General features: G+C 37.0%; 1 long non-coding RNA gene across 1 annotated transcript in view; it reads left to right on the top strand.

The window, feature by feature from the left end:
* Positions 1-473: 473 nt before the first annotated feature.
* The window catches only part of LOC146346846 (uncharacterized), a 57,279-nt gene continuing 44,656 nt past the window's right edge, over positions 474-13,096 (top strand). Inside the window, exon 1 of the long non-coding RNA XR_014789832.1 lies at positions 474-546. This is a non-coding gene — a long non-coding RNA (uncharacterized LOC146346846). The remainder of the gene's footprint in view (positions 547-13,096) is intronic.

Raw genomic sequence — 13,096 nt, 5'->3', positions numbered from 1 at the left:
CAATGTAGTCTCATTGCATTAAAGCTGTTTTTCTATTGCCGTTCTATGTGTACCATTCATTTTGCGGTAACCGTAGTATGCAGTGGATCATTATTATTAGCATTAATAACATTTGGCATTGTGCATATTTTTCAACAAAATTTGTTTTTTGCAAGGGAAGAAACAAGGATAGCACCTTGTAGAATTGAATCAAACTGTCTGCTCTTGAATTCTTACCTTTTTCCTGTGCATACACCCTATTATTAATGTACATTATTATTTCAAGTATGTCAGAAAAGGAGACAAACAGTCAGAAGCTGAAATTTCTCCCTAATTCACTCTGCCTAGCCAGCAAAATGTAAGGCAAAATTATTCAGGGGAAAAAATACAATTTTCTGTCATCTCTGCCATACACTGATAACAAAGCTACAGGCTAATATGTTTTGATATTTTTGTCACTCGTTTATCATGTGACCTTTCATGCTATCATTAATACAGCTGAGGGACAGAACAGACACACTGAAATAAGGGTGTGGGGAAGTCAGATTGCTTCTCTAACAACTAACGGTCAGTCACAGCAATTTATGCTTTTTTTCACTGTAGCACTGACTGAAGAAGAGAAATTGTTATTAAAATTTGATATTACTGTCTAGGCTCTGCCACCTAGAATTTGCAACTTTTAGCTCTGATGAGAACGCTGGGAGGAGGGTTTAATAAATTTCCCTTTGAATTATGATATTAATACAATACGACATGCTTGCTTAGATATTCAAAGAGTGGAGGGGGAAATCAGATTCAGGACATTGGAACGTTGAATATTGTCTGTACCCTTCAAATGTTTTAGCCAAACAATATATCTGAATAACATGGATAGAAACAATGGCTTCTGTTGAAATTAGTACCTTTTAGTTTACAAGGTGTGAAAAAACACCAATAAAGGTTTGCATTAATCAGCATTATGTTTAGGACACCCTAGGTAATGCAGTGCATCTTTTCTACTTTCTTTCATGATAGATGATACATACATTTGCATTCAGTTTGACAACATTTCTGACAATTGCCTATATGTTGGCTATAGAGCCTAGCCTGTTAAAAATGCAATAGAAACCTAATTTATATTTGACATTAGCATATTAAATATATTTTATACAGTACACTACAGCTGAGAATGAACTTTATAATCTTTTAGTAAAAGCAAAGACTGCAACTCTTATGTAAAGAAAAAAAGACAATTATTTCACTAAGGTTATGCCTTCTCATGCTTCCAAAATGTTGTGATTTTAAATCTTTGAATTAAGAAAATATTGCAGATGATACAAAGGCAATTTCCACAGTTAATATATAGAGACAGTTTGTATGTTAAATACATCAAAAGATTCTTCACAGAAATACACTCCACCATTGCCCTGCTTCTTAGTGAGTAAGTTTTGAATCAGGTATGAGATATAGTAATTATATACAATGAAAAAAATGCTAAAATAATGTTTTAAAACTTGAAGTATGCCCAAAAGCTGCCTTGAATTGCATCTCCTTTGGGAGAGTTTCAGATTCAACACATTAGACAATTACAATGCAAAAGAAAGCAACAAAAACTTCTACATTTCAGACTGTTTTTAACAGATCCCAAAGAGAGATGGTTCCCTTAAATGGATTGACTACTGAATCTTACTGCTGTGTATATAGGGTGTGATAAAATTTCAGATTTCCAAAACAAAGCTCCTAATATCTGAAGTATACATACAAAGGTTTATTCACATTCGTTATCCAGTGTATTAACACATTGTACCAGTTTATGTTAACATCAGGTTCTAAACTGCTTAATAAATATGGATCATATATTTGATTTCTTTTACTAGATAGTATAAAAGAATTATTTGTCATTCACCTGTGTGTGAATCTTAAGCTGCAGTAGCTGTCTGTAACTATGAACAAAGCATGAACATGTTATTTATCATTTACTTTAGCTTTCCCCCAATCTCTATGCATAATTTAATATGAAAATACACAATGGTTATGTAGTTTGTACATTTAGAACATTTTATTACTTTTGCAGGTATAAAGATTCCACCTGTAAAAATCTTCTCACAATTTGTGCATTTTGTAATAAAAATAATTTATACTAGTATATCTTTTGAAAACAAACTTCACAAAGCTCTTTGTTTCCATTAAGTAATTAGCCAAGAAAAGACTGCCTTTTTAAAATAAATATGAATTAAAATGAATATTAGCGAGAAGGTCCTGCTAGTTAAAAATGGTGTGTGAAAATACTTGACTAGTAATTTTGAAATAATACAGCTTTTGAACAGGAGGTTCTGCAATCAATATAAAAGAAATCAATGCAATGGGATAAATTAATATTTTATAAACAGAAAAGGAAGGTTACACCCATATTGTGTGTATGACTTTTTCTTAATAAAAGAGAGAACAAAGAGTTCTCTTTCCTTTACCACTCTATCCCTAATAGCAACCCTGACCTGAAGACGAATCCTCCATATAAAGAACAGGAATAAATACAAATGCGTCTTCATACTTGCTGAGCCTTATACTACTGCAGAGCATAGTTTATTCATCCAGCCCTGCATTATATAGCATTCCATTTTCATTTTTATAGGGAATGCATATATGGGAAGGGAAAAGGTGGGGGTTGTGTGAGCAGGGGAACCTTTGGACGATTAGCCACAGAGGTTTCAGGGTTATTGTACGAAGAGCACCCAACTAATTTCGTATAGATTTATTGAACTTTAAGCTTGTGATTTTAAAAGGAAAGGTTTAAAATCTTAATCCCAGAGAAAAGCAATGCAAGAATAGAATGCTGTCTGGTATTCCCCTCCCGCTGCTCCCTGGGAATAGCCCCACTTACTTCAGTGGCACTATCCCAGGGTAAGTATTTTAAGACTCTAGGCCAGCTATATGTATCACTTAGGGATACCTTTTCCTTTACAATAAAAATAAAAGACACCAGTGTAAAGTTCAATTAAGGCCAGTCACTTGCACTTATTCAGATTAAAGTCAATGGGGATGTTATTTCAACTGGAAACATCTAACATGTTAAGAGTGGCCTCAGGAACACCTAAAACCCAGAAGTGCTTCAAAAAGATGCTGTGGCTCTTTCTAAGTTGGTGGCATGTGTTCATTTTCTTAAATGGGATGTGACACAGTCATTAATGCTCATGTTAATTTGATTGTGGAACACCCAAAAACAGTCTTCCTTTCCCATTCTGGCCACAGAACATTTTACCAAAACAGTAGTTTTTAAAACCTGGCATTCATGTTTGCATGTAAATAAAGCAAGAACCACAAACAAAGCCAGCAATCTTACATACTTGCCTTCAGTGGTAAAGGATGGAACGCCTGCCTGCTACCAATCAGCAAGTGGTTGCTATGGTTACAAGGTCAGGAAATATGCCTTTTCCCCTGTTGTCCAAGGCTTGCACATGTCACTTCTGAAACTATGAATTTTATATACAGGTCAGGAGATGCATACCAAAGAAATAAATAGTGTATTGGACCATAATGACAGCTAACGTTCAAATGTCCTTGAATTTTTTTAAAAAAATTCTATCCAAACACATTTTGTCATTTTGAATGGGATGGGGATTTTTGTATAAAACTGGAGCAATTCCTTTCTGTAATGAAATTTGGCAACGTAGGTACAAACAATGCCTTGTTGTTGGAAACTGCATTAATAACTTGCTTCAAAAAGAATCTTGTGTTTTGGTTAATTTGCTGTGGTTGTTTGCTGGGGGGGGGTTGTTCTTTAAAAATCATTGTTGCACTATTTTAAAATTATCATTTGATGCAATTTGAGAATTCCAAATAATGACATACGTGTGCGTGCGTGCGTGCATGTGTGTGTGTATATATATATATATACACATACATATATCAGTGCTGTATTTATATAGAGACCATATAGTGGTTAAGCTGTTAATTAAATGCAGATGGTCCTATTTGAAAATGTAAGTGCTTCTTTGCACAGTATATATATTGGGAAGTTCTAATATCTCTATATGCTCAAAATGATAGTATTTGTAAAATCAGGGAATCGTGAATTCAACCCTTGATGGTTTATGTATCACTGAAGACTTTACTAGGGAAATTAGTCAAAGGCCTCTCCAGGGACTTTGCATTTTGCAACAGATAAGGTAGGTCAAGTAAAGATGGTTATTTCAGGGTCTGTGTTGTTTTTGTCTTGTATTCTTTAATATTATCTACTTACTGATATTTCTTTTGATATAACCTGTTTTAAAGTTGAGATTCATTATATATCAGATAGAGAGCCATTGTTTGCTGTAGAACTTGCAGTTCTGAAATCTACTGGATTAGGACATGGGAGGATGATATGAAATGAGATATAAAATACTTGGCAATATTAGATGCTTTTGCTTCACCCACATTGTTAATTAAAAGCTTGCTACCCTCAGATACATCTTTTTATCTGAATAGCCTCATTTTATTTTCCTTTCTAGCTGAGGAATGAATGGACAGTGAAATGTTGCATGTACCATTTGAAAACACAACACCTGGCACAGATACTTCAAGCAGTCCTAGCACTGTTCATTCCAATATACTGTGCGTAAATGTTATGTATGAATCTTTCTAATGAAAGGTGAAAAATACCTCCTATCTTGAAATAAAAGTTTTTGATAGATTATATTTCAAGGTTTCTTCATGTATCATGTTTCCTTTTTGCTTTGCAACTTTGCTATAGTTCTTAAAATTCATCCATTGATGAGAAAAGGCCCAAAATATATTGAAATGGGGATATAGCACAAAGGAGAAGAGAGATGTGTTTTCCCCTTTTCCTTTTGGATTGCATCTTTTGTTCAAATGAATATTCCCCTCCCCTCTCTCTCTCACTCTCATTTAGCCAGGAAAGATTAGTCTGTACCTTGATAACAATCCTTCCAATTTTTCTCCCCTTTTTGTGTGTGCAGAAAGCGGCATTCAAATGAGAAACTAAGCACAATTCTTTTCAACAGGCAATTTACCCCATGACGAGATATGCTTTCACTTATTTTTCTCTGACATTCTCGCATCTAGCAGCACAGCAGGTATCCAGAGGTTAGGCTTCAAATAAAGGATAACTACCTCCTTATATTAAGAGATGCCATTGTATGAATGTCATATTATTGCAGCATTTAGTTCCTTTAATTGTTTTCTGCTAAATTATATATGATAAGGCAGGCCCAGACAAGGGAGAAGGAAAAAAACACACCCTAAAAACCTACTCTTTTATCATTATTATGATTGAACTGTTTGTACGTTACCTTTAAAAAACATAGAAATATGTTTTCATGCATATAATGCCACTTGGAATTAATAAATTGTTTGGGGAAATTAGGCTTATGCTTGAACTACAGGATACTTCAATTAACTATTTGCTACTTATGCTTCAGATCATTTCAAATATCTGTACCTGTTATCTCCTACTGAAACTCAAGAAACACTGCACATTTTAAACGTTCCACATCAGATGGTCAAAAGCAAATATCCTCTTCCTAAAGAGGGAGGGCTATTGTTCTTAAACAGTCAGTTGAGCAGCATCTTTCCATTCTCATGGTTATTCTATGAGACCATAGCGGGCTGTTTTCATGTATATTTTCTTTCCCTTTTGTGACGTGTGTGTGTGTGTGTGTATGTGTGTAGCCAGATGAGTCCAGGTTATATGTCTTGTGGCCTGTGTGCAACCTTGTCCATTAGCCAGTCCCTGCACCTTTGATGTGAACCATCAGCCCTCTGGTTTCTGTGGTTCATTCATTTTTGTGGTTCTGTAACGATCTCTGCCCTAGTCCTGAATCCTGCTTTTATTGTAGACAGAGCTGACAACAGGCAGCCTTCTCTTTCATTTCCTTGATGTACTTTGTACTGCAGTATGGCTTTTGTTAGTATTGATGCAAACATTACCATAAACCACCACCTAGGGACTGAAAACAATTGACTAACTGTTTTCAAATCCAATACACTTAAGTTGATCAGATACAAAGTTTAAGTACAGTTAGCTTGAAAAAAAGCACCAGTGTTGTGTGGTCTCAGCTTCTTATATTCCCCAAAATACAGAGCAGTGGAATGTGGCTGCTTATGTCAAGACAAATGGCAATGAAATCTATTCAAGAGGTGAATACTGGAGCCAGGAACATGCTCCTTCCCTTGGCTGACAAGACCAGTTTTGCTTCCTTTGGCCTCTTTTAAATGATCTTCCCTTTATCTTGTTTTAAAGGGTCATTCCAAGCAAAAAAAGAAATAGGATTATAGAGGGAAAGCAAGTATGTTATGAGCCAGTTCAGGTTCTGATGAGATGTGCATTTTAAATTGGCTGATGTTAAAATTCTCTGTTAAATTCTTAACAGCAGGCTAACAATCATGGCACTCATTATAACAGAATATTCCATATCATATGGAAGAATTTCAAAGTTGGCTGTGTTGTCAATGCAAAACTGCTCCTGACCCTTTTTGAGTAAGGAGCAGTAGCAGGGTCATTTGCTTTTTGAGCCTTGTTAGATCCTGGATTCGAGCTTTTGTAAAGAGGGGCTATTCAGATTCAGTTTCTGTAGGATGCTTCAAAGATGTCAGTTGCATCTTTGAAGTTTCTTCCTAAATTAAGCAGTGGAGAACTTGAGAAAATGAAAGAAAAAAAAAAGATTTCACAAAATGAACCAGGTTCAAGGTTTTATGCATATTTCAAACTTCATAAAGCTCTGCTTCTTATTAAGCATACAAGAATACTGTTACTAACTTACCAATTTGCTCTTTTTCTTGCAGGGCTAACATGTTGTAATGAAACCTAATATTTGGAGATCGAAAATAAAAAAGCTTTAAGCTGTGTTTGGGCTCATTATAAATGAAGTAATCTGAAAATGAATGATGATGTTTCTGCATTTTGAAAGTGTCTGACCATACCTGCACTGTAACTGGTTATATCAAAGTTATGGTAAATTTGCAAAATTCTCACCACTTTGTCTTATTGGCAAAAATACAAAAATGGATACAGATTTAGGATGCAATCACTGAAGTCAATAACACTTAAGAAGCCTAACTGTGCACAGGATTGCAACTCTAGCAGATAGTTATCTTTCAGTGCATCTTGCTCTGTTGATAGAAGCCCACTAATTTTGAAGTTTGCTTGTTTGTCAGTACCTGCCAAGGGTAAAATCCTAATCCAATTAATACCACTGCTAACATTTCCACTGACTTCCTTGGCATTAGGTTTGTACTAGAATTCTGTATATTAGCCTCACCTTTAAAGACTGAGAATAGTAGAAATTACCTTATGCAAGCTGTATAGAGCAAGTTTGCTTTTTAAAACTTTAGCAAGTCCATCCATATCCCTGATCTCCCACCCCACACCCCAGTCTTAAACATGTGCATTTGGACATAATGAAACTTCTAAATATTTGTGCTTAGAACTGGGGAATAAGTAAAGGAATACACACAGAGAGAGAGACTATTTCTGTAAATGAAAGTCCTGTTTGATGTCTGTTAGGAAAAGACCCTTAAAAAAAATTTATATTCTCCTTTTTTCCCTTCTTGATAATAAAAGCACCCAGGGCATTGTGAATTAGAGTGAACAAAACTCCACTCACCTTTCACAGTTATGATAGTTTTCAAAATAAAGTAATATCAGAATAGATGTAGCTTTCATTTATGTACGTATTATTATGAAGATTGTGTATGTATTTTATAGCTCTCAAGATGAATCTTTACTCTTGCAGTGATGCAATTCTTTATCAAGTTCAGTGCCAAGATCATCATACAGCAAAATATCCATTGAAGTCATTTATGTGAACTTTGCTTAACATCTCAATAATTGTACTTGATATTGAAATTATCACATAACGATAAACATTATCAATAATAATTGACTTTGAATCTTTAAGAGGCAGCATATCCAAGTTCAGTTCATACAATAAAGATGCTGGAGAGGCATGGTGATTTAAGTCTTGAGTTCAATGTGTCATAGCCTCCCTGACATCACTTTATTTTTTAACCATCATCCAGTGGACCGTATAAGATATATAGGGGTTGGTGGCTTCAGCTGCTTGAATTTATGTGCGAAATCTCTTGCTGAATTGTCACATAATTGGGTTCTTAAAATAGATTTTCTTGGCTAAGTACAATTGTAGCTGTGTACTGTAACCAAGTTTAAGCTTCTGTGTAACACAAACCACAAGGAGGAATTTATAGGAAAAAGGATTACAGTCAGTTATTAATAATGATCATATAGATTTAATATATCAGAAAAGAAGAATGACTAATAAGCTAAGAAGAAAAGGAATTTCATGAAATGTCATTAATAATCTTTAGAGTATTGCAGAACCCAAAAAGTTACTTTGTCCATACAATCACATCACATAATTATTCACTAATTTGATTCAAGCATATTTATTGTTAAACTTGGGACATAACTTCTCTAGAAGTGTGGTAGAGAACTGATTTTATCACTAGAATCACTAGAATTATCATACTTAGGTTCTAATTCCATTAAAATAAAGGGGCTAACTTTCCTCAAACAGGCCATGATCCAGTGAATGACACATATTAAGGATGGAAGCCTACGTAACTTACTAAGGAGTAAGCCCCATTGAACTTACTTCTGAGTAAACCTGCACAGGTTTAGGCTGTAAGTAACAGATTTGTTTGTTTCTTCTTCACAACATTGAACTGCAAAACATTGAGATGCCAATCCAGCTAACAAATGTGTTCCATTAGTTTCAATGGGACTTAGTTATGACAGGTGAGACCTAATCAAATGTTGCAGTGTGGAGTGCATTCACTGTTCCAGGTAGCCAGCCATGCCCTATCATGCTCCATTCCATCTCCCTCCATTATTGTTTTCCAATGCCCCTCCACCAATGATTTAGGATTCTTCTGTGCCCACTGAGTATTTGGGACCTTTAGAAATATCTTGTGATTATGTTGGGGAATGGAATGAATGGGAATGAGGGGAGGTCAAGGAAACAGAAAAGCTTTGGCATATACATGGATCTGGCTGTATAAATATTTGTGCATCCATAACATTTTGCCTTTCAGAAATCTAAAAAGGATTTGTATAAATACCTGTTCTGTACTCTTTTATTTTGACACGAGAGACTATCCAAAACACAACTTGCATAGCTATTTTACTAAAGAATATTTCATATAAATTAAGTCATGTTGTTGTTGTTAAACTGGATGGGGTACAAGTTCTATCATGATACATTTTGGCACATATTATGTGGAACTAACACATAAATTCTAAGCGTTCTTTTAGGGTTTTGTAAAATACTATAATACCATATACTTACATTTGTTAATCAGATTGTTTTATTAATTTGGGTCAGAACAGAGTAGTCTTCATTTATTAATTCAAAAAGGGTGTAGTTTGGTATCACTTACAACAGGTATCAACAAAACAATCAGTTGTTTCTTTGGTTTAGTAGAAACTCATTTACATTCAGTAACAAGGTGAATCATAAGAGATGTGTTATCACTTAGAAATGCAACAGTAGTAGGAGTTAAGAGATGAAAGAAAATGGTGCTTTCAGAAACTGAAGTGGACTTGATCTCTCTAAAGAATATTCCTCTCAGCCCACTTTATGTCAAGCTGTTACCATGGGTGAAGTTCTGAGCTGCTGCAGGAAAACCCATTGCAGACACCTATGTACCCAAACTACTGTAATGTCACTTCATTAGCAAAGTAGGAGTCATGCAGGTAGACATGCTAGGTCAGTAGCAAAATGGGTGGGGGGGAGCCAGTGCTGCAGGAGATCCCTACAGACTGTGTGCACCCCCAATATGTACAGGTCTACAGGACATTCCTGTTAAGCCCTGCACCAACACTTTCCCTAATAACACCTATCCTTAATAACACCTGTCCCGTCCCCCCCAATAAACCAGTGTGGACCAAAGTTGCCACTAAATGTTAGCATGAGCAATCATTGGGCAGATTTAGGAGGTAGGCTGAAGAGATAGAAATGGCTTGCCACCTGATTCCTTTCAGACTGAGCCTAAAAGGGAATTGGGGAGTTGGGATTGGTCAATACCCTATTTTGAGGAGGAGTTCTAAATCCAATTTCTTTCCCTATCAAGATATCCTTTAAACAATTTAAAGGACCACAGTGTCAACTGGATGCACATCCCAGAGTGCATTTCCATCTATAACTGAATGTACATTCAAGTGTATATTCTATTGAAAGGTGAAAGGACGCTATATAACATATAAAACAGCACTTGAACACACATTTGGCTGTGTATCCTCGTCCAGCAAGTGACATGCAGATTGAATCCTGCTTCCATGCTTGGATCTCCTTAGTTGGATAGGGCAAGGAAGCATGGAGAGAGAAGGGGGTGGGAAAGGAGGGAAAGGAGCCCAGTACATAAATGGTGAACTGACAAAGATGTATCATTCTCTTGTTTATTGGTATTTGACAGAGAAATCAACAGAATCTAGTTCATGTCTGTATCCCTTGTCTGAAAGGAATGGGGAATGGTACATTCACATGTATTTTGCACAAAATAGAACAGGGTGCTCACACTCCTGGATTTGATCATACATCATAAATGATTATCCTCTGGCAAGCGGTTCTCTCTAGATTGTCACATTTGAGGATAAATGTCTATGCTAGGGGTCTTGTCTGTCTCCAGCTAACAGGTGAGAGGCACAATGCAATGAGCAAACTGCTGAAACTACAGTGGAAGTGAAGACGCCTTTAAAAAGAGAAATTTTCCAGAACCATACATATTTAACTTGATTTTTATTTTGTCTACAACTTGGTTATACACTGTTTTCATTCTGGAGATAATTAAAAGTTTGCTTAAAATCCCTGGAATAGGGATTAGTGACACCATTCATATACTACAGAATCCACATAATTTTGGGGGAGGCAAAAAGGGTTTCATGAAACATCTACTTATATATTCTCTTTTATTGTAGCGAGATGAAGGAGAAGGAGAAGTCATCTTCAGTTCTTTATGCTAGAAGAATCTGGTCATTCTTTCCATAGGAGAGGTCATGGAACAGGATTAAAAAAATAAGGCACAAAATTTATCTTGAAGGCACTATCTGAGGTGGAGCCTAAATGGCACCACCTTCCCCCAATTGGGACAACACATGTATTGCTGCAGCTTTCAGACACCAACTCTTGCCTTTGTTTATCTCTCCCTCATGAAGCATCACTCTGCTGCTTGAAGGGATTCCTTTGGGGGTTAAGAAGCCAGACTATTAAGCAAAGGGACAAATGCATTGCCATGGTTTATAATAAAAGGCAATAAGAGGGCACCTTAAACTTGGGCTGTGCACTGCTTCAGCACAAAGCCCAAATAATAAGGCGAAGCAGGCTGATTTGGAGGTGCCTCACTGTGATACAAAGCAAATCAGGCCAGCACTGAGGTACCCTGAAGCAAAGCAGCTCCTCCACAAGTCACCTCATCCACCTTGGAGATTTGTAGCTCTTCTTATGCCTTCTGAGCAGCCCAGACAGGCTGTCTCCAAAGTGTTTCAACTTCTGAAAGATCATGTGGAGGGGCAGGAGGAGGGAGGAGGGATGCAGGAGGAGGAGGAGGGAGTGTGATTTGGCAAATGGGAACTCCAGGGCTGAAACTAAGCCAGCAGTCTCCAATCAGAGATAGTGGTGGAGGAGGGGGATATATATAGTTGGGGGAAAGGCTGCATTTGTTCATTGCACAAGGTGATTAGTTGGGAGAGGGCTATTTTTGGTTAGATCTGGGGTATGTGCATGCACTCATTGCAGCTTCTTATATATTCCTTCCTTCTCTATTCAAATCTGTCTTTTCTAGAACACACACACACACACACGCACTAGTTAGCTTCTTCTTGGCTCATTCCTCCCCCCCCCCCGCTCCACTGTTCATTGTGCGAAGTGGTTGGTTGGGACTTGGGAGAGGGCTGTGTTTGTTTTTTAAGTTTGGCACTCACTGCAGCTTCTTACTCCTTCTTCCTAGTCATTCTCCATTCAACCCTGTCTTTTCTCAATTTTTTAAAAAACAGTCTTTTCTAGATTTTTTTTTTTTTTACTTCTTGGCTTGTTCCTTCGCTCCCTCCCCACACACACCTTTTTAAATTGTTATTCAACCATTTAGTTTTTTTTCTTTCTAAATTCTAAAATAAAGAAAGATTACTATAGCAGCCTACCCATGCCTTGCCTTAGTGTTTGCCACTACCACCCTACCGTTCTGAAATGAATTGTCTATTTCTTTTCCGGCTTGATGCTAAAAAAAATAAATCAAAGGATTTTTTTCTATTCGTTGCTTGCTCATGGCTCTTATTCCCCTGCCACCCTCCTGTATTTCTTGAACTTTATATGTTCTCCTTAAAAAATAAATAAATATAAAATAATAAATAAAACTCTTTTCTGTCCTTGTAGGTAGTTCTGTATTTGCTTATCTTTTGCTCTTGTGTGTCTGTGTCTCTGTGTGTGTGTGCTTGTGTTGTGGTCAAGCACAGCAATACGTCCACATTGCAATACAGTGGGCAAAGCAATACACACATATTATTTATATTAACTTATTATTCCAATAATACTCCACTGTGTGGCAAAACAAGGCAGCCCAATGTGAGGCATCATTGGGGTCTTGGCAGGGGCAGAGGTGGGCGAGGCGCTGCTGTGCCCTCCTGGCAGGGTTGCTGTGTTGCTCCCTGCCTCTGTCAGTCCATCAGAAAACTGTTGTTGCTCTTCATTCAAGTCAGTGTGCCCGCCTGGCAGGGTTGCTGTCTTTGTTTGCTTCCTGCCTACCAGCCAGTGTTTTCCCAGGCAATTCAGCCAAAGAGACCCCGAGTTTATTGACTGTGAATAAGTAGTACTTACTAGGGGAAAGGGGTTATTTGCACTTCAAAGAAAACTACAACAGAGTTTAGGGACAGTGGCCTCTTCACTGCTTCAACCCCTAACTTGATTATCCCTTTATGAACCTTGGTTTGAGTTTCTGAGAAAAGCACATTTTGCCTGTGCCTAGCACAAAAACTGGGGCAAACTGTCTGAAATTTGGCAGGTGGGATGCCTTCCAGGGGGGACTGAGAGGGACCCAGATTTCAAGCACTTCTGTGGAAACAGTAAAAAGCTATAGCTCTTTGTTTTGAGAGTGTTTGTGGGGAAAAAATCAAAATTTAATTCTGCCTAGC

The sequence above is a fragment of the Heloderma suspectum genome, chromosome 4 (genome assembly GCF_057233095.1).
Source record: "Heloderma suspectum isolate Gila_16-S chromosome 4, 16-S_ref, whole genome shotgun sequence".
Taxonomy (NCBI): Eukaryota; Metazoa; Chordata; class Lepidosauria; order Squamata; family Helodermatidae; genus Heloderma; species Heloderma suspectum.
Note: the sequence above shows the minus strand (reverse complement) of the source record. Positions and strands in the feature narration are given on the sequence as shown.